Source organism: Hyperolius riggenbachi, chromosome 9 (assembly GCF_040937935.1).
Source record: "Hyperolius riggenbachi isolate aHypRig1 chromosome 9, aHypRig1.pri, whole genome shotgun sequence".
Taxonomy (NCBI): domain Eukaryota; kingdom Metazoa; phylum Chordata; class Amphibia; order Anura; family Hyperoliidae; genus Hyperolius; species Hyperolius riggenbachi.
Genome location: NC_090654.1, coordinates 54,774,908 through 54,799,859, shown reverse-complemented (window position 1 = coordinate 54,799,859; position 24,952 = coordinate 54,774,908). Strand labels below are relative to the sequence as shown.

General features: G+C 45.4%; 1 protein-coding gene across 6 annotated transcripts in view; it reads left to right on the top strand.

The window, feature by feature from the left end:
• Positions 1 to 24,952, top strand: part of LOC137532372 (ghrelin-like) — a 369,288-nt gene that overhangs the window by 313,695 nt on the left and 30,641 nt on the right. The window contains exon 1 of one of the 6 annotated variants that reach the window (XM_068252802.1): positions 17,702 to 17,722. The exons of 1 other annotated variant lie outside the window; for it this stretch is intronic. The gene's annotated coding sequence lies outside the window, so the exon portion shown is untranslated. Of the gene's footprint in view, positions 1 to 17,701; positions 17,723 to 21,619; positions 21,692 to 21,745; positions 21,819 to 21,862; positions 21,934 to 23,804; positions 23,837 to 24,952 lie in introns of those variants that run through there. 4 more of the 6 variants (XM_068252804.1, XM_068252799.1, XM_068252800.1 and 1 more) reach the window with 4 other exon arrangements.

Sequence of the window (24,952 nt, the reverse complement as noted above, 5' to 3'; positions counted from 1 at the left end):
TAGAGTATAGTGTTTTGGAGAGGGAAGAGGGGGATAGGTGGACTTAAAGGGTACCACTCTTACACCCTCAAGTGCAAAGTCGGGGAACACAACGACCACCTGATAAATAATTGGGATCCAGCTGGTCCCCCTTAGGCCGGGTTCAACACTGGGATCGCAAAAGGCAAATCACAATCACCTACGGAGTGTGATTGCATTTCTACTAAGCAACTGTGGCTCCATGTTGCAGTGATTGCGTTTTTCGGTCTCATTCCAGAGAATGAGAATGGTGTTCTAACTGCCAGCAAAATGTTGCACGCAGTGCACTTTTGCGATTTACGCACATCACAGTCACTGCAAGGATTTACAGCAGTGCTTTGCTGAATACCGGCTATCAGCAAAGAGCAGAAACACTACCCACCAAAGCTCCCTTAGAGTGAACTGGCCCTTAAGAGAACTTGATTGGTGATTACAAATTGTTGCAACCTGCAGAGTAGAACTCAGGGGCGTATTTAAAATGATTTAAATATACCCCCAATTTCTAATAATGGCCTCCTCCTCCCCATAGCCATACCAATCCTCACCAAAAAGGTACAAAGCATAGAAACGCAAACAAAACAAAAAAAGATGCAGGCCAACAATTGTAATTCTGGAAAATACCAATTGCACTAGCAAAAACCCGGCAATGCAATTTACATGTTCATCGCCGTGCTGTTGCTATTGGAAAAATGGGAACGATACAATTTTTAAATTGAAACGTGCTTAATAAAAAAGGGCGCTAATTAGTTAATCTCCATCTAAGAGAGTTTATTATATTCTTTTTTTAACAGAGTCCTTTGGCTAATCCAGTTGGCTAAAACTAAATCACATTTTGGCAAATAGGATTGTAAGCCGGCCCACCATGGTAAGATAGACTCTATTCGGGCGGGTTAGGTGATGGGAGTGAGAGAGGAATAGAGTATAGCGTTTTGGAGAGGGAAGAGGGGGATAGGTGGTCTTAAAGGGTACCACTCTTACACCCTCAAGTGCAAAGTCGGGGAACACAACGACCACCTGATAAATAATTGGGATCCAGCTGGTTCCCCTTAGGCCGGGTTCAACACTGGGATCGCAAAAGGCAAATCGCAATCGCCTATGGAGTGTGATTGCGTTTCTACCAAGCAATTGTGGCTCCATGTTGCAGTGATTGAGTTTTTTGGTCACATTCCAGAGAATGAGAATGGTGTTCTAACTGCCAGCAAAATGTTGCACGCAGTGCACTTTTGCGATTTAAGCACATCACAGGCACTGCAAGGATTTACCACAGTGCTTTGCTGAATACCGGCTATCAGCAATGAGCAGAAAAACTACTTATTAAAGCACCCCAAGAGTGCACTGGCCCTTAAGAGAACTTGATTGGTGATTACAAATTGTTGCAACCTGCAGAGTAGAACTCAGGGGTGTATTTAAAATGATTTAAATACACCCCCAAATTCTAATAATGGCCTCCTCCTCCCCATAGCCATACCAATCCTCACCAAAAAGGGACAAAGCATAGAAACGCAAACAAAACAAAAAAAGATGCAGGCCAACAATTGTAATTCTGGAAAATACCAATTGCACTAGCAAAAACCCGGCAATGCAATTTACATTTTCATCGCCGTGCTGTTGCTATTGGCAAAATGGGAACGATACAATTTTTAAATCGAAACGTTCTTAATAAAAAAGGGCCCTAATTAGTTAATCTCCATCTAAGATAGTTTATTATATTCTTTTTTTAACAGAGTCCTTTGGCTAATCCAGTTGGCTAAAAGTAAATCACATTTTGGCCAATAGGATTGTAAGCCGGCCCACCATGGTAAGGTAGACTCTATTAGGGCGGGTTAGGTGATGGGAGTGAGAGAGGAATAGAGTATAGTGTTTTGGAGAGGGAAGAGGGGGATAGGTGGTCTTAAACGGTACCACTCTTACACCCTCAAGTGCAAAGTTGGGGAACACAACGACCACCTGATAATTAATTGGGATCCAGCTGGTCCCCCTTAGGCCGGGTTCAACACAAAGGCAAATCACAATCGCCTACGGAGTATGATTGCATTTCTACTAAGCAACTGTGGCTCCATGTTGCAGTGATTGCGTTTTTCGGTCTCATTCCAGAGAATGAGAATGGTGTTCTAACTGCCAGCAAAATGTTGCACGCAGTGCACTTTTGCGATTTACGCACATCACAGGCACTGCAAGGATTTACCGCAGTGCTTTGCTGAATACCGGCTATCAGCAAAGAGCAGAAACACTACCCACCAAAGCACCCTAAGAGTGAACTGGCCCTTAAGAGAACTTGATTGGTGATTACAAATTGTTGCAACCTGCAGAGTAGAACTCAGGGGTGTATTTAAAATGATTTAAATACACCCCCAAATTCTAATAATGGCGTCCTCCTCCCCATAGCCATACCAATCCTCACCAAAAAGGTATAAAGCATAGAAACGCAACAAAAAACAAAAAAAGATGCAGACCAACAATTGTAATTCTGGAAAATACCAATTGCACTAGCAAAAACCCAGCAATGCAATTTACATGTTCATTGCCGTGCTGTTGCTATTGGCAAAATGGGAACGATACAATTTTTAAATCGAAACGTTCTTAATAAAAAAGGGCCCTAATTAGTTAATCTCCATCTAAGATAGTTTATTATATTCTTTTTTTAACAGAGTCCTTTGGCTAATCCAGTTGGCTAAAAGTAAATCACATTTTGGCAAATAGGATTGTAAGCCGGCCCACCATGGTAAGGTAGACTCTATTAGGGCGGGTTAGGTGATGGGAGTGAGAGAGGAATAGAGTGTAGTGTTTTGGAGAGGGAAGATGGGGAGATATGTGGACTTAAAGGGTACCACTCTTACACCCGCAAGTACAAAGTGGGGGAACACAACGACCACCTGATAAATAATTGGGATCCAGCTGGTCCCCCTTAGGCCGGGTTCAACACTGGGATCGCAAAAGGCAAATCACAATCGCCTACGGAGTGTGATTGCATTTCTACTAAGCAATTGTGGCTCCATGTTGCAGTGATTGCGTTTTTCGGTCTCATTCCAGAGAATGAGAATGGCGTTCTAACTGCCAGCAAAATGTTGCACGCAGTGCACTTTTGCGATATACGCACATCACAGGCACTGCAAGGATTTACCGCAGTGCTTTGCTGAATACCAGCTATCAGCAAAGAGCAGAAACACTACCCACCAAAGCACCCCAAGAGTAAGCTGGCCCTTAAGAGAACTTGATTGGTGATTACAAATTGTTGCAACCTGCAGAGTAGAACTCAGGGGCATATTTAAAATGATTTAAATATACCCCCAAATTCTAATAATGGCCTCCTCCTCCCCATAGCCATACCAATCCTCACCAAAAAGGTACAAAGCATAGAAACGCAAACAAAACAAAAAAAGATGCAGGCCAACAATTGTAATTCTGGAAAATACCAATTGCACTAGCAAAAACCCGGCAATGCAATTTACATGTTCATCGCCGTGCTGTTGCTATTGGCAAAATGGGAACGATACAATTTTTAAATCGAAACGTGCTTAATAAAAAAGGGCGCTAATTAGTTAATCTCCATCTAAGATAGTTTATTATATTCTTTTTTTAACAGAGTCCTTTGGCTAATCCAGTTGGCTAAAACTAAATCACATTTTGGCAAATAGGATTGTAAGCTGGCCCACCATGGTTAGGTAGACTCTATTAGGGCGGGTTAGGTGATGGGAGTGAGAGAGGAATAGAGTATAGTGTTTTGGAGAGGGAAGAGGGGGATAGGTGGACTTAAAGGGTACCACTCTTACACCCTCAAGTGCAAAGTCGGGGAAAACAACGACCACCTGATAAATAATTGGGATCCAGCTGGTCCCCCTTAGGCCGGGTTCAACACTGGGATCGCAAAAGGCAAATCACAATCGCCTACGGAGTGTGATTGCATTTCTACTAAGCAACTGTGGCTCCATGTTGCAGTGATTGCGTTTTTCGGTCTCATTCCAGAGAATGAGAATGGTGTTCTAACTGCCAGCAAAATGTTGCACGCAGTGCACTTTTGCGATTTACGCACATCACAGGCACTGCAAGGATTTATCGCAGTGCTTTGCTGAATACCATCTATCAGCAAAGAGCAGAAACACTACCCACCAAAGCACCCCAAGAGGAGCTGGCCCTTAAGAGAACTTGATTGGTGATTACAAATTGTTGGAACCTGCAGAGTAGAACTCAGGGGCGTATTTAAAATGATTTAAATATACCCCCAAATTCTAATAATGGCCTCCTCCTCCCCATAGCCATACCAATCCTCACCAAAAACATACAAAGCATAGAAACGCAAACAAAACAAAAAAAGATGCAGGCCAACAATTGTAATTCTGGAAAATACCAATTGCACTAGCAAAAACCCGGCAATGCAATTTACATGTTCATCGCCGTGCTGTTGCTATTGGCAAAATGAGAACGATACAATTTTTAAATCGAAACGTTCTTAATAAAAAAGGGCCCTAATTAGCTCATCTCCATCTAAGATAGTTTATTATATTCTTTTTTTAACAGAGTCCTTTGGCTAATCCAGTTGGCTAAAAGTAAATCACATTTTGGCAAATAGGATTGTAAGCCGGCCCACCATGGTAAGGTAGACTCTATTAGGGCGGGTTAGGTGATGGGAGTGAGAGAGGAATAGAGTGTAGTGTTTTGGAGAGGGAAGATGGGGAGATATGTGGACTTAAAGAGTACCACTCTTACACCCGCAAGTGCAAAGTCGGGGAACACAACGACCACCTGATAAATAATTGGGATCCAGCTGGTCCCCCTTAGGCCGAGTTCAACACTGGGATCGCAAAAGGCAAATCACAATCGCCTACGGAGTGTGATTGCATTTCTACTAAGCAACTGTGGCTCCATGTTTCAGTGATTGCTTTTTTCGGTCTCATTCCACAGAATGAGAATGGTGTTCTAACTGCCAGCAAAATGTTGCACGCAGTGCACTTTTGCGATTCACGCACATCACAGGCACTGCAAGGATTTACCGCAGTGCTTTGCTGAATACAGGCTATCAGCAAAGAGCAGAAACACTACCCACCAAAGCACCCTAATAGTGAACTGGCCCTTAAGAGAACTTGATTGGTGATTACAAATTGTTGCAACCTGCAGAGTAGAACTCAGGGGTGTATTTAAAATGATTTAAATACACCCCCAAATTCTAATAATGGCCTCCTCCCCATAGCCATACCAATCCTCACCAAAAAGGTACAAAGCATAGAAACGCAAACAAAACAAAAAAAGATGCAGGCCAACAATTGTAATTCTGGAAAATACCAATTGCACTAGCAAAAACCCGGCAATGCAATGTGCATGTTCATCGCCGTGCTGTTGCTATTGGCAAAATTGGAACGATACAATTTTTAAATCGAAATGTGCTTAATAAAAAAGGGCCCTAATTAGTTAATCTCCATCTAAGATAGTTTATTATATTCTTTTTTTAACAGAGTCCTTTGGCTAATCCAGTTGGCTAAAAGTAAATCACATTTTGGCAAATAGGATTGTAAGCCGGCCCACCATGGTAAGGTAGACTCTATTAGGGCGGGTTAGGTGATGGGAGTGAGAGAGGAATAGAGTATAGTGTTTTGGAGAGGGAAGATGGGGAGATATGTGGACTTAAAGGGTACCACTCTTACACCCTCAAGTGCAAAGTCGGGGAACACAACGACCACCTGATAAATAATTGGGATCCAGCTGGTCCCCCTTAGGCCGGGTTCAACACTGGGATCGCAAAAGGCAAATCACAATAGCCTACGGAGTGTGATTGCATTTCTACTAAGCAATTGTGGCTCCATGTTGCAATGATTGCGTTTTTCGGTCTCATTCCAGAGAATGAGAATGGCGTTCTAACTGCCAGCAAAATGTTGCACGCAGTGCACTTTTGCGATATACGCACATCACAAGCACTGCAAGGATTTACCGCAGTGCTTTGCTGAATACCAGCTATCAGCAAAGAGCAGAAACACTACCCACCAAAGCACCCCAAGAGTAAGCTGGCCCTTAAGAGAACTTGATTGGTGATTACAAATTGTTGGAACCTGCAGAGTAGAACTCAGGGGTGTATTTAAAATGATTTAAATATACCCCCAAATTCTAATAATGGCCTCCTCCTCCCCATAGCCATACCAATCCTCACCAAAAAGATACAAAGCATAGAAACGCAAACAAAACAAAAAAAGATGCAGGCCAACAATTGTAATTCTGGAAAATACCAATTGCACTAGCAAAAACCCGGCAATGCAATTTACATGTTCATCGCCGTGCTGTTGCTATTGGCAAAATGAGAACGATACAATTTTTAAATCGAAACGTTCTTAATAAAAAAGGGCCCTAATTAGCTAATCTCCATCTAAGATAGTTTATTATATTCTTTTTTTAACAGAGTCCTTTGGCTAATCCAGTTGGCTAAAAGTAAATCACATTTTGGCAAATAGGATTGTAAGCCGGCCCACCATGGTAAGGTAGACTCTATTAGGCCTGGAACCCACTGAAAACCGCAAACGCAAAACGCAACCGCTAGCGTTTTGTCTGAGCGGTTTGCAAGCGGATTCATGCGCGTTTTGGTCGTGTTTTGCAACATTGTATTTTTTTCCCCAGCGGGTGCCTAGCGTTTTGCGTTTTGCGTTTTTATCCTGATTGGTCCTGTGAATTATTTTTCATTTTGTTACAGTGTGCTGAACCGCAAAACGCTAGCAAAACCGCTCAGTTTAGGTTTTGCTGAGCGTTTCTGCTAGCGTTTCAATACTTTACATTGAAGCGCTAACGCTCCCAAAATGCTGCAGGTCCTGTGTTTGCATTTCTGGGAAACGCAAACGCTCCTGTGGAAGTTGCCCCATCCATTAACATTAGCCCAGCGTTTTGGCAAACTGCTAGCGTATCGCAGTGCTGCCAAAACGCTGCCAAAAGCGCTCCTGTGGGTTCCAGCCCTTAGGGCGGGTTAGGTGATGGGAGTGAGAGAGGAATAGAGTATAGTGTTTTGGAGAGGGAAGAGGGGGATAGGTGGACTTAAAGGGTACCACTCTTACACCCTCAAGTGCAAAGTCGGGGAACACAACGACCACCTGATAAATAATTGGGATCCAGCTGGTCCCCCTTAGGCTGGTTCAACACTGGGATCGCAAAAGGCAAATCACAATCGCCTACGGAGTGTGATTGCATTTCTACTAAGCAACTGTGGCTCCATGTTTCAGTGATTACGTTTTTCGGTCTCATTCCAGAGAATGAGAATGGTGTTCTAACTGCCAGCAAAATGTTGCACGCAGTGCACTTTTGCGATTTACGCACATCACAGGCACTGCAAGGATTTACCGCAGTGCTTTGCTGAATACCGGCTATCAGCAAAGAGCAGAAACACTACCCACCAAAGCACCCTAAGAGTGAACTGGCCCTTAAGAGAACTTGATTGGTGATTACAAATTGTTGCAACCTGCAGAGTAGAACTCAGGGGTGTATTTAAAATGATTTAAATACACCCCCAAATTCTAATAATGGCCTCCTCCTCCCCATAGCCATACCCATCCTCACCAAAAAGTTATAAAGCATAGAAACGCAAAAAAAAAAACAAAAAAAGATGCAGACCAACAATTGTAATTCTGGAAAATACCAATTGCACTAGCAAAAACCCGGCAATGCAATTTACATGTTTATCGCCGTGTTGTTGCTATTGGCAAAATGAGAACGATACAATTTTTAAATCGAAACGTTCTTAATAAAAAAGGGCCCTAATTAGTTAATCTCCATCTAAGATAGTTTATTATATTCTTTTTTTAACAGAGTCCTTTGGCTAATCCAGTTGGCTAAAAGTAAATCACATTTTGGCAAATAGGATTGTAAGCCGGCCCACCATGGTAAGGTAGACTCTATTAGGGCGGGTTAGGTGATGGGAGTGAGAGAGGAATAGAGTATAGTGTTTTGGAGAGGGAAGATGGGGAGATATGTGGACTTAAAGGGTACCACTCTTACACCCTCAAGTGCAAAGTCGGGGAACACAACGACCACCTGATAAATAATTGGGATCCAGCTGGTCCCCCTTAGGCCGGGTTCAACACTGGGATCGCAAAAGGCAAATCACAATCGCCTACGGAGTGTGATTGCATTTCTACTAAGCAATTGTGGCTCCATGTTGCAGTGATTGCGTTTTTCGGTCTCATTCCAGAGAATGAGAATGGCGTTCTAACTGCCAGCAAAATGTTGCACGCAGTGCACTTTTGCGATATACGCACATCACAGGCACTGCAAGGATTTACCGCAGTGCTTTGCTGAATACCAGCTATCAGCAAAGAGCAGAAACACTACCCACCAAAGCACCCCAAGAGTAAGCTGGCCCTTAAGAGAACTTGATTGGTGATTACAAATTGTTGCAACCTGCAGAGTAGAACTCAGGGGCATATTTAAAATGATTTAAATATACCCCCAAATTCTAATAATGGCCTCCTCCTCCCCATAGCCATACCAATCCTCACCAAAAAGGTACAAAGCATAGAAACGCAAACAAAACAAAAAAAGATGCAGGCCAACAATTGTAATTCTGGAAAATACCAATTGCACTAGCAAAAACCCGGCAATGCAATTTACATGTTCATCGCCGTGCTGTTGCTATTGGCAAAATGGGAACGATACAATTTTTAAATCGAAACGTGCTTAATAAAAAAGGGCGCTAATTAGTTAATCTCCATCTAAGATAGTTTATTATATTCTTTTTTTAACAGAGTCCTTTGGCTAATCCAGTTGGCTAAAACTAAATCACATTTTGGCAAATAGGATTGTAAGCTGGCCCACCATGGTTAGGTAGACTCTATTAGGGCGGGTTAGGTGATGGGAGTGAGAGAGGAATAGAGTATAGTGTTTTGGAGAGGGAAGAGGGGGATAGGTGGACTTAAAGGGTACCACTCTTACACCCTCAAGTGCAAAGTCGGGGAAAACAACGACCACCTGATAAATAATTGGGATCCAGCTGGTCCCCCTTAGGCCGGGTTCAACACTGGGATCGCAAAAGGCAAATCACAATCACCTACGGAGTGTGATTGCATTTCTACTAAGCAACTGTGGCTCCATGTTGCAGTGATTGCGTTTTTCGGTCTCATTCCAGAGAATGAGAATGGTGTTCTAACTGCCAGCAAAATGTTGCACGCAGTGCACTTTTGTGATTTACGCACATCACAGGCACTGCAAGGATTTATCGCAGTGCTTTGCTGAATACCATCTATCAGCAAAGAGCAGAAACACTACCCACCAAAGCACCCCAAGAGGAGCTGGCCCTTAAGAGAACTTGATTGGTGATTACAAATTGTTGGAACCTGCAGAGTAGAACTCAGGGGCGTATTTAAAATGATTTAAATATACCCCCAAATTCTAATAATGGCCTCCTCCTCCCCATAGCCATACCAATCCTCACCAAAAACATACAAAGCATAGAAACGCAAACAAAACAAAAAAAGATGCAGGCCAACAATTGTAATTCTGGAAAATACCAATTGCACTAGCAAAAACCCGGCAATGCAATTTACATGTTCATCGCCGTGCTGTTGCTATTGGCAAAATGAGAACGATACAATTTTTAAATCGAAACGTTCTTAATAAAAAAGGGCCCTAATTAGCTCATCTCCATCTAAGATAGTTTATTATATTCTTTTTTTAACAGAGTCCTTTGGCTAATCCAGTTGGCTAAAAGTAAATCACATTTTGGCAAATAGGATTGTAAGCCGGCCCACCATGGTAAGGTAGACTCTATTGAGGCGGGTTAGGTGATGGGAGTGAGAGAGGAATAGAGTGTAGTGTTTTGGAGAGGGAAGATGGGGAGATATGTGGACTTAAAGAGTACCACTCTTACACCCGCAAGTGCAAAGTCGGGGAACACAACGACCACCTGATAAATAATTGGGATCCAGCTGGTCCCCCTTAGGCTGAGTTCAACACTGGGATCGCAAAAGGCAAATCACAATCGCCTACGGAGTGTGATTGCATTTCTACTAAGCAACTGTGGCTCCATGTTTCAGTGATTGCTTTTTTCGGTCTCATTGCACAGAATGAGAATGGTGTTCTAACTGCCAGCAAAATGTTGCACGCAGTGCACTTTTGCGATTCACGCACATCACAGGCACTGCAAGGATTTACCGCAGTGCTTTGCTGAATACAGGCTATCAGCAAAGAGCAGAAACACTACCCACCAAAGCACCCTAAGAGTGAACTGGCCCTTAAGAGAACTTGATTGGTGATTACAAATTGTTGCAACCTGCAGAGTAGAACTCAGGGGTGTATTTAAAATGATTTAAATACACCCCCAAATTCTAATAATGGCCTCCTCCCCATAGGCATACCCATCCTCACCAAAAAGTTATAAAGCATAGAAACGCAAAAAAAAAACCAAAAAAAGATGCAGACCAACAATTGTAATTCTGGAAAATACCAATTGCACTAGCAAAAACCCGGCAATGCAATTTACATGTTCATCGCCGTGTTGTTGCTATTGGCAAAATGAGAACGATACAATTTTTAAATCGAAACGTTCTTAATAAAAAAGGGCCCTAATTAGTTAATCTCCATCTAAGATAGTTTATTATATTCTTTTTTTAACAGAGTCCTTTGGCTAATCCAGTTGGCTAAAAGTAAATCACATTTTGGCAAATAGGATTGTAAGCCGGCCCACCATGGTAAGGTAGACTCTATTAGGGCGGGTTAGGTGATGGGAGTGAGAGAGGAATAGAGTATAGTGTTTTGGAGAGGGAAGATGGGGAGATATGTGGACTTAAAGGGTACCACTCTTACACCCTCAAGTGCAAAGTCGGGGAACACAACGACCACCTGATAAATAATTGGGATCCAGCTGGTCCCCCTTAGGCCGGGTTCAACACTGGGATCGCAAAAGGCAAATCACAATCGCCTACGGAGTGTGATTGCATTTCTACTAAGCAATTGTGGCTCCATGTTGCAATGATTGCGTTTTTCGGTCTCATTCCAGAGAATGAGAATGGCGTTCTAACTGCCAGCAAAATGTTGCACGCAGTGCACTTTTGCGATATACGCACATCACAAGCACTGCAAGGATTTACCGCAGTGCTTTGCTGAATACCAGCTATCAGCAAAGAGCAGAAACACTACCCACCAAAGCACCCCAAGAGTAAGCTGGCCCTTAAGAGAACTTGATTGGTGATTACAAATTGTTGGAACCTGCAGAGTAGAACTCAGGGGCGTATTTAAAATGATTTAAATATACCCCCAAATTCTAATAATGGCCTCCTCCTCCCCATAGCCATACCAATCCTCACCAAAAAGATACAAAGCATAGAAACGCAAACAAAACAAAAAAAGATGCAGGCCAACAATTGTAATTCTGGAAAATACCAATTGCACTAGCAAAAACCCGGCAATGCAATTTACATGTTCATCGCCGTGCTGTTGCTATTGGCAAAATGAGAACGATACAATTTTTAAATCGAAACGTTCTTAATAAAAAAGGGCCCTAATTAGCTAATCTCCATCTAAGATAGTTTATTATATTCTTTTTTTAACAGAGTCCTTTGGCTAATCCAGTTGGCTAAAAGTAAATCACATTTTGGCAAATAGGATTGTAAGCCGGCCCACCATGGTAAGGTAGACTCTATTAGGCCTGGAACCCACTGAAAACCGAAAACGCAAAACGCAACCGCTAGCGTTTTGTCTGAGCGGTTTGCAAGCGGATTCATGCGCGTTTTTGGTCGTGTTTTGCAACATTGTATTTTTTTCCCCAGCGGGTGCCTAGCGTTTTGCGTTTTGCGTTTTTATCCTGATTGGTCCTGTGAATTATTTTTCATTTTGTTACAGTGTGCTGAACCGCAAAACGCTAGCAAAACCGCTCAGTTTAGGTTTTGCTGAGCGTTTCTGCTAGCGTTTCAATACTTTACATTGAAGCGCTAACGCTCCCAAAATGCTGCAGGTCCTGTGTTTGCATTTCTGGGAAACGCAAACGCTCCTGTGGAAGTTGCCCCATCCATTAACATTAGCCCAGCGTTTTGGCAAACTGCTAGCGTATCGCAGTGCTGCCAAAACGCTGCCAAAAGCGCTCCTGTGGGTTCCAGCCCTTAGGGCGGGTTAGGTGATGGGAGTGAGAGAGGAATAGAGTATAGTGTTTTGGAGAGGGAAGAGGGGGATAGGTGGACTTAAAGGGTACCACTCTTACACCCTCAAGTGCAAAGTCGGGGAACACAACGACCACCTGATAAATAATTGGGATCCAGCTGGTCCCCCTTAGGCCGGTTCAACACTGGGATCGCAAAAGGCAAATCACAATCGCCTACGGAGTGTGATTGCATTTCTACTAAGCAACTGTGGCTCCATGTTTCAGTGATTGCGTTTTTCGGTCTCATTCCAGAGAATGAGAATGGTGTTCTAACTGCCAGCAAAATGTTGCACGCAGTGCACTTTTGCGATTTACGCACATCACAGGCACTGCAAGGATTTACCGCAGTGCTTTGCTGAATACCGGCTATCAGCAAAGAGCAGAAACACTACCCACCAAAGCACCCTAAGAGTGAACTGGCCCTTAAGAGAACTTGATTGGTGATTACAAATTGTTGCAACCTGCAGAGTAGAACTCAGGGGTGTATTTAAAATGATTTAAATACACCCCCAAATTCTAATAATGGCCTCCTCCTCCACATAGCCATACCAATCCAATTTACATGTTCATCGCCCTGCTGTTGCTATTAGAAGAATGTGAACGATACAATTTTTTAAATCGAAACGTGTTTAATAAAAAAGGGCCCTAATTAGTTAATCTCCATCTAAGATATTTCATTATATTCTTTTTTTAACAGAGTCCTTTGGCTAATCCAGTTGGCTAAAACTAAATCACATTTTGGCCAATAGGATTGTAAGCCGGCCCACCATGGTAAGGTAGACTCTATTAGGGCGGGTTAGGAGATGGGAGTGAGAGAGGAATAGGGGATGGCGTTTTGGAGAGGAAAGAGGGGGATAGTTGGTCTTAAGGGGTACCACTCTTACACCCTCAAGTGCAAAGTCGGGGAACACAACGACCACCTGATAAATAATTGGGATCCAACTGGTCCCCCTTAGGCCGGGTTCAACACTGGGATCGCAAAAGGCAAATCGCAATCGCCTGTGGAGTGTGATTTTTGTTGCACGATTGTGGCTCCATGTTTTCGATTACTATTCCAAAGAATGAGAATTGCATTCCAACTGCTAGCAAAATGTATGGAGTGCGTCTTTGCTATATATGCACATCGCAAGCACTGCAGGGATTTACCAAAGTGCTCTGCTGAATACCGGCTATCAGCAAAGAGCAAAAACATTCCCCACCAAAAGCACCCCAAATGCCAACAAATTTCTGTGTGCGATACAAAGTAAGGAAAAACAGAGAGTGCATTGTAATACAGAAATTGGTAAACATCATAAATAAACAATGGCTCAAAATACAGAATTGGTTGACAAAGTAAGTAAAGTGACAAATGTTACATGATGAATAAAATGTAGAACACATTACACACAAAATGGTGAGAGAGCCTTGTCCTTGTGAGCTTCCTATCTACAGGAATGGGAGGATGGGGTAGTAAACAATATGTACAGTATACCAAGAGGTGATGTGTTTTTAGGTTACCTAATGAGGAGCAAAACTTGGCCAAAGACTGATGAGGGAATGGTCTAAGTTGGAGTTTGTTTTTCTGTTGTATGAAAGAACTGGAAAATTATCACCACCTTGTCATCCTTTAAGTTGTGACATCAGACTACTATTGAGTGTGACCATTATTTTAGGGTCATATACAGTTGTCAATCATTTGTAAATGGTGGTGATAAATGACTTTGGGTACCTCTTCCATTTGTAGTGCTGCAGGACTGTCTTACAGGATGTATTCTCTGCAGAATCCTGCACCTGGCCTCCAGTACTACAGAGTGACCAGGAGCTGCTTTCCATTCCTCCCTCTTCCCCAATGTGTATCCAGACTAGAACAGCAGTGAAAAGCACCACCTGAGTGGGCGTGTGCCAGAGACTCCCAGCATCCTCTATCTATGCCCAGCTTAGTATTGTGAGGCCATAAAGAAATCCCAGCATCCTCCTAGCTGAGTATTGTGAGGCCATCAGGTAATCCCAGCATCCTCTATCTATACCCAGCTTAGTATTGTGAGGTTATAAGGTAATCCCAGCATCCTCCTAGCTGAGTATTGTGAGGCCATCAGGTAATCCCAGCATCCTCTATCTATACCCAGCTGAGTATTGTGAGGCCATCAGGTAATCCCAGCATCCTCTATCTATACCCAGCTTAGTATTGTGAGGCCATAAAGAAATTCCAGCATCCTCCTAGCTGAGTATTGTGAGGCCATCAAGTAATCCCAGCATCCTCGATCTATACCCAGCTGAGTATTGTGAGGCCATCAGGTAATCCCAGCATCCTCTATTTTTATCCAGCTGAGTATTGTGAGGTTATAAGGTAATCCCAGCATCCTCTTTTCATACCCAAGTTGAGTATTGTGAGGTCATCAGGTAATACATAAAACAGCTGTATCTGGTTGGTGATTTTTGTTATCTGGAAACACATCAGGATTGCAGCACATCAGGATTGTTTGAATTTCATTGATAGTCTGTTCTGTATTGGAGATAGGCAATTTGATGCAAATAAAGCCAAGTTGGTGCAAAATTATGCAACTCTAATGCAAATATATGGCTTGGCCAAATAAATGAAGGCTAGGTGGGATTTGATTGCTTACTAAAGTTTGCATAATTCTGCATCAACTCAGAACTATTTGCATCTCATTGATCATCCTCATTCTGACCCAGATCATCCCATAACCAGACAGGAAGAAACAAGTGGGATAATACCTGACGTAATACCTATCACTTGAGGAGGTGGGAAATAATTCTGAATTGATGCAGAATTATGCAGCTTAAAAATTGACCTATTACATTCCCCCAAGGTTGAATACTATTGGTCCATTTTTAAAATGCATACATTCACATAATTCTACATCATCTTAGAATTATTCCTTTAGAACTAGGTTAAGGTCAATGAGATGCAAAGAATTCCAACCTGATGCAAACTTTGTATGCAGCTAAATGACCACTGGAATTCCAGCTTGTCAGGATTCTATTGGTCTATTTTTCAAACTGCATAAATGTACATACAAAACCTGCATCAACTCATAATTATTTGCATCTCAATTGCCACGCCCAATTTCTAACCTGACACTGTAGGAAAATATGATCTTCCTACCTTTCACAGGTTAAAAATGAAAAGCACCACCTCAGATTTCTGGTCTCTCACACTGTGTGGATCTGTGAGCAGAGACAGGGTGAAGTCCCCCTCAGGATAAAGACACTGATCATGTATATTTGCTATCAAAAGGAATTCAAGGCAGTTTGTTTTGTTTTTTTTAAGTAATCGATCAGCTCAGGATAGCTGCCATAAACCCATTTCTGTTATTAGAAATCTAATGCTATCGCCTCTATCCTACCTCACTGTGTAATTCCTGCTACCGGCCGCTAGGAGGAGCTCCGGGATAACTGCTTGTTCCTTCCTGGAGCTTCTGCCGGAGAATGTCGGGGCTGAGAGCTCCTGGCTATCGGGGATACAGAGAGAGACGCAGCACGTCTGTCTCTAATGCTGCCGCAGCTCTGTCTGCGAGGAGGATGAGTGCCTGGGTGACGTCATAGAAGCTATTGTGACGCATGTGTGCAGGTGGGCCTCACGTGTACCGCTGAGGATGGCACCTGCAGTGACACGTGGCCACGCCCCTCTGCTATTGCTGTGCCAATGCTAGTGGATGGAGGTGAGGCATTATGTGCAATAGGGAAAGGTGAGGGAGCGCGTGCTGCGCTGTATATTCTGCTGTACATGCATCATGCAGCTATGTACTCAGTGAAGTGCATATGCCTATCCACATCCAATTTTGATTGGCCAATTTTATCACGGCCATGTCGTATGGGAGGCTTACTTGCACAAGCTGGTCTTAGTATTTAAAGTCTCTCACTCTACATTGAGGTGATAAAAGTGGCTAGCAATTGGCCAATCAATTTTGGATGTGTGTATGCACCCAAAGTCACTTTCCCTCTATCTGCAATGCTGGGGTTATGTGATATACACAGGGCTCGGCTGTCTAGAGTACTCTGGCCCGCCCCTTAGAATGTGGCTGCTCCTCCCCTTCTTAGGCCTCTATTCATAAAACTTTTTCCGCCAGTTTAACGCTCAAAACAGCTGACTTTCCCGTCCATTTAGCAAAATGGGCATTCATAAAAGCTGTTTCCGCATGATAAGCTACTATTCCCCAGCAGAGCGAGAAATTTCCGCCTTGTGCTGTGTTTTTCTAGATTTATCTAGAAAAAGTTGCAAAACGTCAGTTCATAAAGATTAGAGGAAGCGTTATGCGGACGGGAAATGCCGCTTCCTATGATGTAGCGAGCAGAGTTCGGATTACATGAAAGTGAATGGGACAGACCTCCCAGAGAGAGCAGCGCACGGAGGGACTGCCGGCTTCTGTGTTTCCGCATGCCTTCCGACAGCTTACCGTCAGCCTTCAGTGGGAGATCTCTGCACTTGTATCACAGCGGGCAACATTTTTATGAATGACCACCCAGAAGTCTAAAATACCGCTGCGGTATTTTACCTCCACGAGTTTTTTCTCCACTTTTGTTTTATGAATAGAGGCCTTAGGGCTGTCAGACTGGGCAGCTCCGCCCCCTGATCTCCCAGCAATACAGCAGAAGCTGTCACCTTGTTAGCCACAGCTTGGCACTGACACACTGGCCTGCCCTTCAGTATGTCGCTGCTCCTCCCCTCCTCAATGCTGCTGGTGCACCCAGAGAAGCATATAGTAAAATATCTGTAGATTTAAGGCCTGTACACACTGAAAATCACCAAACGCAGTGTGGTGCAATTTTGCTGAGGCTATCTGTTGCTGGTTTTGTGATTGTTACATTATAAAATGCAATGAAAAGTACCAGTATGAGCTGCTGGGCGGCAGGGAGAGCACTACTGTCTGCTCAGTGAGAGGCGCCCTGCAGCCATACTACAGAGGCAGTATCAGGAAGCTTGGGAGGCCCCATTCACCTGTAGTGTCGGGGGTTGGGGTGAGCAGCACAGGCAGCCTGCTGTGGACAGTACTTCTTCCCTGCAGTCACCTGCGCCACCAACACAGGCCTACCCTGCAGTCACTGATGTACCCAGCAGTCACCTTGCTTTGATGATTAAACCCCCATTGCACTGTGTTTACCTAAGCAGCCTGCCATGTGCAGCATCAGCGCCCCTGATCACGTGCAGCTCAGTCTGCAGCCACCTGCATCCATTTACAGCCACCCTGTCCCTTCCAGCAGCCTAACTACGGGATTCCCCAGACTCACACCATACACAGGTTCTCAGAGGGCTCCCATAGAACTGGCTCCTAACAGCATCTATTTACATCAATAAGACATTCTATAGCGACAACACGGGGGAGCTCTGCACACAAGTTCCATGGACATTTTACAGTCCGGCCACAAGAGGGAGCTCCGCACACAATGCTGCCAGCTTACATACGCGATCCTGGTTCCTGGCTGCTCCGTTTGATGCCTCCAGAAGGTAGGCGGATTCTCGTCCTCGGCTGTGCAGAGCAGAGACTCGTCCACCTCCTCCGGCTGTCAGTCTCTTGAGCATGCTGTGTCTGCGGAGGGCATGTTTCCGGTCACCTCACCTGTTGCAGATGCCTCGCGCTTCCAGCTCATCCGGCCAGTGCTATATGTAATGTATGCAATAGCATTGCTGACTATACTGACTATACTGCAACGCTCATTAGTGGCGGTAGTTCTAATTCACCCGACGGGAGAACGCTGAGGCTGGACGTTACGAAGCTCCCACATGTGTTACAGCGTATTTGCTCTGGAATGCTTTGTCTAATGTGAAAGTTAACATGAAAGTCAAATAGGCTTTCATGTTACCTTTCTAAACACAGCCTAGGAGTGATCCATCAAAACGCACGGTGCAGCTCCTAGTGTGAAAGAGCCCTTACTGGTTCAGCTGTATCACACTGCAGATCAAGTTGCACAGCTGCTGAGCCATAAAACATCACCTGCAATTCTTCTTAGGGCTCATTCACACTAAGTGCTGCGCTGTCAGTTTTGACGCATTGCACATAGTGTGCCATCCACATGGTAACATGAAAGCCCATAGACTTTCATGTTACTATTCACCGTACAGCTGTGCGTTCCCTGGCATTGCGATATAACGCGCCTGGGAACATCTTATCACACAACGAATGCGTTTTCCCAATGGGTTCTACTGTGTTGCTGCTGCCAATGTCTGCGCTTTGAGACCCCTCGATGTGCATTCCGTGCGATGGAGACGCATGCACAAAATCGCATTCATGCATGTGTTCTGTAGTGTGACTGAGCTCTTAGCAATGATGCTGGGGATATCATGTTTAACAGAGGCCTCCTGACCTGAATCTTGGGCCTGTCATCTGGCATACTGTGATCTTCTAGGCTGTGTCTATAACCTGAGGTCTGTGTATGGGGCGATATTGAGCGATACTATACCTGAGGTCTGTGTATGGGGCGATGCTGAGTGATATTATACCTGAGGTCTGTGTATGGGGCGATACTGAGCGATATTATACCTGAGGTCTGTGTATGGGGTGATGCTGAGCAATATTATACCTGAGGTCTGTGTATGGGGCCATGCTGAGCGATATTATACCTGAGGTCTGTGTATGGGGTGATGCTGAGCAATATTATACCTGAGGTCTGTGTATGGGGCGATGCTGAGCAATATTATACCTGAGGTCCGTGTATGGGGCGATGCTGAGCGATATTATACCTGAGGTCCGTGTATGGGGCGATGCTGAGCGATATTATACCTGAGGTTCTCTCCTAAATGCCAGCAGAAGCTGCTTGAGGGCTGGAACCCACAGGAGCGCTTTTGGCAGCGTTTTGGCAGCACTGCGATACGCTAGCAGTTTGCCAAAACGCTGGGCTAATGTTAATGGATGGGGCAACTTCCACAGGAGCGTTTGCGTTTCCCAGAAACGCAAACGCAGGACCTGCAGCATTTTGGGAGCGTTAACGCTTCAATGTAAAGTATTGAAACGCTAGCAGAAACGATCAGCAAAACCTAAACTGAGCGGTTTTGCTAGCGTTTTGCGGTTCAGCACACTTTAACAAAATGAAAAATAATTCACAGGACCAATCAGGATAAAAACGCAAAACACTACGCACCCGCTGGGCAAAAAAATACAATGTTGCAAAACACGACCAGAAACGCGCATGAATCCGCTTGCAAACCGCTCAGACAAAACGCTAGCGGTTGCGTTTTGCGTTTGCTGATTTCAGTGGGTTCTAGGCCTCAGGGTTGGTAGGCACTAGGCCCGGCGTGTGCACGTCATTGACTTGTGCACAATGATGTGTGCTGCTGGGCCTAACGCTTGCGCACTGCTGCTGACCCGGAAGCAGCTTTTGCTGGCTTCTAGGAGAGAGCAGAGGGGGATAGAAGTGAATGTGGAGGGGGCGGGGGGGGGGGGGGGACAGTGGGCATGAGGACTGCTCCCCGTACCTGCCTGCTTCAATTCTGATTGGCCAATTTTACTACTTCCATGTAGTATGAGGTTTGAGGCTTAAGAGCCTCTTGAAAGCTGATCAGAGATGAAAAACTAACTATAACAAGTAACTTGTTTATATATCTTATCTAAAGTTTAGATAGTTCACACAGCATATCTAGCTGCAAACAGCTTCAAAAGTTTATGATTATTTATTCCTATGATACAATGAGGGCAGCCATGTTCTGTTTGTCACATTGTCACAGGCTGAGGGCTGGAGATGCTATCAGTCTATAGCGGCGCTCAGTGAGTAACGTCGGCTCCGTCAGAAGACGGAGCCGAAGTTGCTTAAAAAACACAATAATTCGGCCTCCAGCAATCGCTGGAAGCCAAATTATTTCATTCCCCCACTATCCATGGCGGCCTGGAGGGGGAATAGTAATTAAAATGGCCCGGACTTGTGCAACAGCAGGATCAGCCATATACCACTGTATCCTGCGCCCAAGTCTACTGGCGCCGATTTGAAATGTACTCTATTGAGGAGCCGCATGTGCGCAGTGGCCAGTCAGTGTGGAAGAGGATCGCTGAGGGGGACTGGAGGGCAGCTTAGTGACAGCGTGGGCACAGGCCAGCTGCAGGGGGCTGGTAGAAGCCCAAGGTAAATTAAACCTGCTTTGATTTCTTTTTTTTTTTTTCTTTACTAATACGATTCCCTTTAACTCACCTCTCCAAGTTTGCATCCAGCTGCACACAAGCATATGACTGTAGGCGGAGCATAACAGACATTGGAGGTGGGGCTTATTGTGGACTAGCGGGGGACGGGGCTGTGGTTCGATTTAAAGGCAGAGATTTGCAAGGGGACATTGGGCTCTATCCTCAAAGACGGATAAAGTGCGGTAAAGTGCATGCGGGAAGTTACTGACCAAAACACCGCCACATTGAAATTCTGAAAAGGTTCCGCATGTTTTTTCTGCATGCGGAAAAAGTGTGGTAAAAGTGCGGGATTCATGCGGAAAAATTTCCGCAAAAGTCGGTATTTTCCGTAATAAAAGATCAATTCTCAAAAATGTTCAGGCGCATCATTTCGTCGTTAATTACCGATTTTTTATCACCTACAAGTAGTAGGTGATATATTCCGCATCCCATTGACTTTAATGAAGTGTGGAGGCTTAAGGGCTGTGCTTGCTGGACTTTAACTTTTTTATTTAAAACACTTTTTCATGCGACCTTTTTACCGCATGATTCCCGCATGAATAATGGCTGTTTCCGCATCTTTTTTTCCTGCATGCGGAAAACATGCAGAAAATATTAGTGAATGTGGAAAAAATGCGGAGTTTACTGCTGGCGGGAATATAGCGGTAAAATTTTGCGGAAAATTTGGCTCTTTGAGAATAGAGCCCATTGTGGTCAATGACCGCTGCTCAGGGTAAAGTCCCCCTCAGGATAAAGACCCTGACTATGTATATTTGCTACCAAAACGAATTCAAGGCAGTTTTTTTTTTAAGTAATTGACCAGCCCAGGATGGGTGCCATAAACCTATTTCTGTTACTAGACATCTAATTGTATCGTATCCATCCTACCTCACTGTGTAATTCCTGCTACCGGCCGCTAGGGGGAGCTCCGGTATAACTGCTTGTTCCTTCCTGGAGCTTCTGCCTGAGAATGTCGGGGCTGAGAGAGCTCCTGGCTATCGGGGATGCAGAGAGAGAGGCCGCACGTCTGCCTCCGATGTTGCTGCTGCTCCGTCTGCGAGCCGAGGAGGCTGAGTGCCGGGTGACGTCATAGCAGCTATTGTGACGCGTGTGCAGGTGGACCGCTCGAGACCGCTGAGGATGGCACCTGCAGTGACACGTGACCACGCCCCTCTGCTATTGCTGAGTCATGCTAGTGGATGGAGGTGACGTCATATCAGCTATTGTGACGCGCATGTGCAGGTGGACCGCTCGAGACCGCTGAGGATGGCACCTGCAGTGACACGTGACCACGCCCCTCTGCTATTGCTGAGTCATGCTAGTGGATGGAGGTGACGTCATAGCAGCTATTGTGACGCGTGTGCAGGTGGACCGCTCGAGACCGCTGAGGATGGCACCTGCAGTGACACGTGACCACGCCCCTCTGCTATTGCTGTGCCATGCTAGTGGATGGAGGTGACGTCATATCAGCTATTGTGACGCGCGTGTGCAGGTGGGCAGCTGGAGCACCGCTGAGGATGGCACCTGCAGTGACACGTGACCACGCCCCTCTGCTATTGCTGAGTCATGCTAGTGGATGGAGGTGACGTCATATCAGCTATTGTGACGCGCGTGTGCAGGTGGGCAGCTGGAGCACCGCTGAGGATGGCACCTGCAGTGACACGTGACCACGCCCCTCTGGTATTGCTGAGTCATGCTAGTGGATTGGTGAGGCATTATGTACAGTAGGGAAAGGTGAGGGAGCGCGTGTGCTGCGCTGTATATACTGCTGTACATGCATCATGCAGTTATGTACTCAGTGAGGTGCATATGCCTATCCACACTCAAGCTTGGGACACACATCCAATTTTGATTGGCCAATCATTGGCCAATTTTATCACAGCCATGTCACGAGAGGCTTACTTGCACAAGCTGGTCTCAGTATTTATAGTCTCTCACTCTACCTTGAGGTGGTAAAAGTGGCTAGCAATTGGCCAATCAATGTTGGATGTGTGTAGGCACCCTAAGTTACTTTCCCTCTATCTGCAATGCTGGGGTTATGTGATATACACAGGGCCCGGCTGTCTAGAGTATTCTGGCCCGCTCCTTAGAATGTGGCTGCTCCTCCCCTCAGTGCTGTCATACTGGGTAGCTCCGCCCCCTGATCTCCAAGCAATACAGCAGAAGCTGTCACCTTGTTAGCCACAGCTTGGCACTGACACACTGGCCTGCCCTTCAATATGTCGCTGCTCCTCCCCTCCTCAATGCTGCCGGTGCACCCAGAGCAGCATATAGTAACATGTCTGTAGATGTAAGGCCTGTATACAGTGAACATCACTAAACGCAGTGTGATGCAATGTTGCTGAGGCTATCTGTTGCTGGTTTCATGATTGTTAGGGCCCGTTCAGATCACAAATGCGGATGGCCATGCGTGCGGACCGCAACGCGTACGAACGCATGGCCATCCGCGTTTGTGTGCGTTGCGTGGCTGATCCCATCACTGAAAAGTGAATGGGACAGCCACGCGTTTTGTCAAAATCTGCATGCAGCATGCGTTCCCGGACCGCACAGGTCCGGAACGCATGCAGTGTGAACATCAGACATTGCACTCTATGCAATGTCTGATGTCGTGCGTGTCGGCCTCCTGCACGCGTTTCCAAAACGCGGCTGGAAACGCGTGCAGTGTGAACGGACTATAAAACACAATGCAAAGTACCAGTATGGGCTGCTGGCCGTGGGAGAGCACTCCTGTCTGCTTAGCCTGCCATGTGCAGCAGCAGCGCCCCTGACCAAGTGCAGCTCAGTCTGCAGCCACCTGCATCCATATACAGCAGCCCTGTCCCTTACAGCAGGCTCACTCACTACTGTATTCCCCAGACTCACAATATATACACAGCCCTCCCATAGAACTGGCTCCTAACAGTGTCTATGTACATCAATAAGACTTCTATAGCGGCCACACGGGGGAGCTCCGCACACATGTTCCATGGACATTTTACAGTCCGGCCACAAGAGGGAGCTCCGCACACAATGCTGCCAGCTTACATACGCGATCCTGGTTCCTGGCTGCTCCGTGTGATGCCTCCAAGGGGCGTAGGCGGGACTCTCCTCCTCGGCTGTGCAGTAGTGATGGGAATTCCGGCTCTTCTTGGAGAATCGGCTCTTCTGAATCGGCTCCCATTAAAGAGCCGGCTCTTACGGCTCTCAATCGGCTCTTCATTAAATATCACTAGACGCCACTCAGAATCGGAGTAAAAGCCCCGCACCCGTCTCCATGACAACTCCAGACTGCTTCTCTCGCTCAGGCAATCCCTCCTGCTACTGCTCTGCTCTGCCCCATACACTCCTATAAGCTGCACGAGGAGGACTACATCTCCCAGCATGCCTCAGCGCCCTTTATTACACAGCAAATCAGAGCTGTGTGGGGCGGCTGAGGCATCGGCTCTTTCAAAACTGAGAGCCGGCTCTTGTCGTTCACAGCAAAGAGCCGGCTCGTTCGCGAACGACCCATCACTACTGTGCAGAGCGGTGACTCGTCCACCTCCTCCGGCTGTCAGTGTCTCGAGCGTGCTGTGTCTGCAGAGGGCATGTTTCCGGTCACCTCACCTGCTGCAGATGCCTCGCGCTTCCAGCTCACCCGGCCAGTGCTATATGTAATGTATGCAATAGCATTGCTGACTATACTGTAATATATATGCTGTATATTAATAGAAGATTAATACTAGGCACAGCATATATTGTCAGGCTGTATAATGGTAAGCACAGTTTTTATGCAATGATTTAACACTTGTTTCTGCAACTGGGTTTACAATCATTACCTTTGTGCTGTTACTGTGGACTTATCATTCTGGTGGACTATATTTACATTGATAACACAGTCCACTTCAGCTTATAGGAGGGCTATCTAATTCTGGGCTCACCTCCATCTCTGTCCCTGAACTCTAGCAATCATTAGGGCTCTTTCACATCACAGAACGTGTGCAGGAACCAATTTCGTGCACGCATTATTACCTGCGGCGTGAACGTCGGGAAGTTGCGGTGCAAAGCTGATTAGCGGCGGTAGTTCTAATTCAACCGACGGGAGAACGCCGAGGCTGGACGTAACGAAGCTCCCACATGTGTTACAGCGTATTTGTTCTGGAATGCTTTGTCTAATGTGAAAGTTAACATGAAAGTCAAATAGGCTTTCATGTTACCTTCCTAAACACAGCCTAGGAGGGATCCGTCAAAACGCACAGTGCAGCTCCTACTGTGAAAGAGCCCTTACTGGTTCAGCTGTATCACACTGCAGACCAAGTTGCACAGCTGCTGAGCCATAAAACATCACCTGCAATTCTTCTTAGGGCTCATTCACACTAAGTGCTGCGCTGTCAGTTTTGACGCATTGCACATAGTGATCCACATGATCTATGGACTTTCATGTTACTTTTCACCGTACACATTTTCCCAATGGGTTCTATTGTGTTGCTGCTGGCAATGTCTGCGCTTTGAGACACCTCAATGTGCATTCCATGCAATTGAAACGCATGCACAAAATCGCATTCATGCATGTGTTCTGTAGTGTGAATGAGCCCTTAGCAATGATGCTGGGGATATCATGTTTAACAGAGGCCTCCTGACCTGAATCTCGGGCCTGTCATCTGGCATACTGTGATCTTCTGGGCTGTGTCTGTAACCTGAGGTTTGTGTATGGGGCGATGCTGAGCGATATTATACCTGAGGTCTGTGTATGGGGCAATGCTGAGCGATATTATACCTGAGGTCTGTGTATGGG